This window comes from Caloenas nicobarica, chromosome 21 (genome assembly GCF_036013445.1).
Source record: "Caloenas nicobarica isolate bCalNic1 chromosome 21, bCalNic1.hap1, whole genome shotgun sequence".
Lineage (NCBI taxonomy): Eukaryota > Metazoa > Chordata > Aves > Columbiformes > Columbidae > Caloenas > Caloenas nicobarica.
The window spans coordinates 5744780-5747768 of NC_088265.1; the positions used below are offsets into that span (position 1 = coordinate 5744780).

Consider the following 2989-nt stretch of genomic DNA (forward strand, 5'->3'; position numbering starts at 1 on the left):
GAATTCATTAGAGGGATTTTTACCCGGAAACAGACCTAATTTCACAACAGGAAAAAAAAAGAAGGCATTTACTAAGCACCTGGCATTAAAAAGTATTAAAAAGTAGATGCACACAGAAGCCTTTTCATCGCAATTGCATTTTTAAAGACTGAGCAGAAAATTACCTTCCTTTTCTGTTGTATTAAGTCAGCATTGAACACTTCAGGGAAGACCTTGGCCAAAAGCACAAGGGCTCCAGATCGCTCCTTGCTTCACAAACACGTGTGTGAAATACACCAACAAGACCCAGGCATTTGGGTAATATCACATTTGGTATTTAGATCAAGATAAATGTTTATCATATAGCCACGCACGATGCCTTCCTCAGGAAATTCTTACTAAATGATTGCCTTCTTTCGAAAAAAGCACTTGTCTCACGAAAAGGAAAAAAAAAATTAACAGCAACATAAAGGGCCTTAAAAATTAAATAGTAATAGAACACTGGGAAGAGGGAAGACAAATACTCGCGTTATCCTTTTAAGAGGCTCCAGTCACTCAGCTTTAAGCCCATCCATCCCTTCCCACGGCACAGGTAAATCCCCAAACCCATTACACACACATCTTCATTAGTAGCCACATAGCAAACGCATGCAACATATTTATTCGAACTTCCAGAATGAGGTTTAAACATCTCCTGCTGTCACCTTATGAATGGCTTTAATATTACACGTTTCAGGGAGCACATCGCTGTGGATATATACTTGCAGATACGAGGTTATTTTTTGCCTGGACGTTTTTCCTTAATTAAAATTGTCTCGGTGAAGGCAGTGCAGGGCAATAAGGACTCAATTTCTGTTTCTTTTAACCTGGTGCTATTTTTCAACACAAAGGTAATCTTTGTGGCAACAGACACTCAAAGCATCATTCCTGTGTGTTATTATGAAGCAATGAAGTTCGAAAGAAAAGCCAGCCAAGACAAAAGCCATTTAATGGCGAGAGATCAAGGCTACGGGAACTCAGGTGTACACAACCCATCATCTGCTGACGAGGTTCAAGCAGTTAATGACCACTTAGAAGCTTTATCCACCCTGCAGATGAGACTTTGCCTTTATTGTTCCTTCCGAATGTATAAAACGGCTTCAAATAACAAAGTGCACGACTGCTTCAAAGCTTGAGCTATTTCTACAGTGGCAAAGGCAGGAAAAAAGTTATGTATGGCGCGCTATGGGCTGTATTTAATTCTAAAAAGTATCTAATTTGGCTACTGCTGGGGTTTCTTCGCAAAAAGAAAAGCATCACTTACTTCTTGTAGCATCATCAGCCAGGTTTATTCAACGCTGCGCTCATCACCGGTGGTTCAACATCACCTCTCCTCTCAAAGCCTGTTGCCAGAGTTCCCTCCGAGTCCGCACGACGCAACCACCTGAAGACAAAAATACCCCCAAAATATTACTCACATAATGACTCCAGCATTCCCGGGGACCGAACACCGCTCGCGTTTCCCCAGCACTTTGGGGTCATATCTGTGCAGGATCGGGACACCGAGAAGATTGGGTATTTCCCACCTCTTTCCTCCACCACCTTTAAAAAATTATTCTGTGTAAAGCAGTTTTCTTACACGGGCATTGAGAGCAGTGCCCGCGGTTGGAAACAAAAAATATATAGTGAAATAGTTCCATCAGCCCAACTTTCTTAACTTATGTCCACAGCAGCAGCACTTGAGTCATTTCTACTGTTTCCCCCCAGTAACCAGAATTATTTTATGTCGCTAATTTCTGTGCTACCTTTTATAAAGGGGACAATGTTTTAACACTGCACAGCTGGAGCACCCACTCGGTTTAAAGAAGAGTGAAAAGCACAACTGGGCTTGAGTTCGGTTAATTCAGGGGGACGGCTGCAGCTCCCCCAGGGAGGTCAGGGGTACCTGGGTACCTCACCCCAGCCCAGAGCAAGAATTAGAGCCCAGGAGCAGCTGCCACACCTCTGCCCGCACCAGAAGCTTCTTCCCACCCCGACACTCCGCGGCTTCCCGGCCCGGTGGCCCCCCGAAAAAGGGGAACGCCGAAGGGCGCCCTGACCCCGACGTGATTCGAACACGCAGCCTTCTGATCTGGAGTCAGACGCGCTACCGTTGCGCCACGAGGTCTCGGCTGCAGCGCTCACGGGCCGCCTGCAAGAGCCTGCGCGCCGCGCTGCGCATGCGCGCCCCGACGGACTCCCCGGGGCTCCCGGTTCGCCCGGGGCTGACGGACTCCCCGGGGCTCTACAACCGCCCGGGCTCCCCCCGGCCCGGTCCCGGTGGCGGAGGAATGAGCCGCCGCCCCCCGCCCCAGGCCCCGTTTCGCCTTTCAAACGGCGCGCCCGCCTGCGTCGGCCACGCCCCGCCGTGGGCTGTACCACCGCCTGCGGAGGGGCCGCGCCGCGCCACCCGGCAGAGCCCACACCCGCGCCACAGCCCCGCCCCGGGGCGATCCCCCCCCCATCCCAGCACCTGTGGTCTGTCCCAGCCCCGCCGCGCCCAGATTTAAAGGGCCCGGCCCCCTCGTTGCGTGCGCTGAGCGGGGTCGGGCGGCCGTTCTCGGCTGGAGCGCGGTGCGGTGCGGTGCGGTGCGGTGCGGTGCGGTGCGGTGCGGTGCGGTGCGGTGCGGTGCGGTTACACTGCAGGGCGGCTCTGCTGCCTCACTGCCGTGAACATCCGTCTTTCAACGTGCATCTGTTACAACAATTTTGATTGCGCTTGTGAACGTCGCCTTTGTTTATAGAATCACAGGATCATTTTGGTTGGAAAAGTCCCTCAAGATCATCAAGTGCCACTGTTTCCTCACCCCCAGCACTGCCCCATGGCCCTGAGAACCTCATGTCCGTCTGTCCAACCCCTCCAGGGATGGTGACTCCAGCACTGCCCTGGGCAGCCTGTTCCAATGCCCCACAGCCCTTTGGGGAAGAAATTGTTCCCCAGATCCAACCTCAACCTCCCCTGGCGCAACTTGAGGCCGTTTCCTCTGCTCCT

At 51.7% G+C, this 2989-nt stretch overlaps 1 non-coding gene across 1 annotated transcript; it reads right to left on the reverse strand.

The window, feature by feature from the left end:
- Positions 1-2053: 2053 nt before the first annotated feature.
- TRNAW-CCA (transfer RNA tryptophan (anticodon CCA)) lies at positions 2054-2125 on the reverse strand. Its single transcript has one exon. It is a non-coding gene; the product is annotated as a tRNA-Trp (tRNA).
- Between the last annotated feature and the right edge of the window lie 864 nt (positions 2126-2989).